General features: G+C 55.3%; 1 pseudogene; it reads left to right on the top strand.

Annotated features, from left to right (window-relative positions):
* Positions 1 to 116, top strand: LOC145719204 (small nucleolar RNA SNORA70; annotated as a pseudogene; the record flags this gene model as incomplete).
* Positions 117 to 219: the final 103 nt, after the last annotated feature.

Genomic DNA, 219 nt, shown 5'->3' with positions numbered 1-219 from the left:
ACTGTGCTCTTTGTCCATGGGGGCCCAGTGTGCCATGGCTGCAAACAGTAGCCTCCTTGGTAGTGTATGCAGCCTGTTGATTGTATAGGTTGCCCTAAGGGACCTTGGAGACAGCTCTTTCCAGTGGACACTGAGGTCTGACCTCATGCTATCTCCAATCTAGGCTGCAGACAGGTATGCGGGGTGCCTTTGGAAAGCCCCAGGGCACAGTAGCCAGGG

The sequence above is a fragment of the Leptonychotes weddellii genome, unplaced genomic scaffold (genome assembly GCF_054177405.1).
Source record: "Leptonychotes weddellii isolate Sample4059 unplaced genomic scaffold, ASM5417740v2 HiC_scaffold_340498, whole genome shotgun sequence".
NCBI classification, from domain to species: domain Eukaryota; kingdom Metazoa; phylum Chordata; class Mammalia; order Carnivora; family Phocidae; genus Leptonychotes; species Leptonychotes weddellii.
This window is presented reverse-complemented; position numbering and strand designations above follow the sequence as displayed.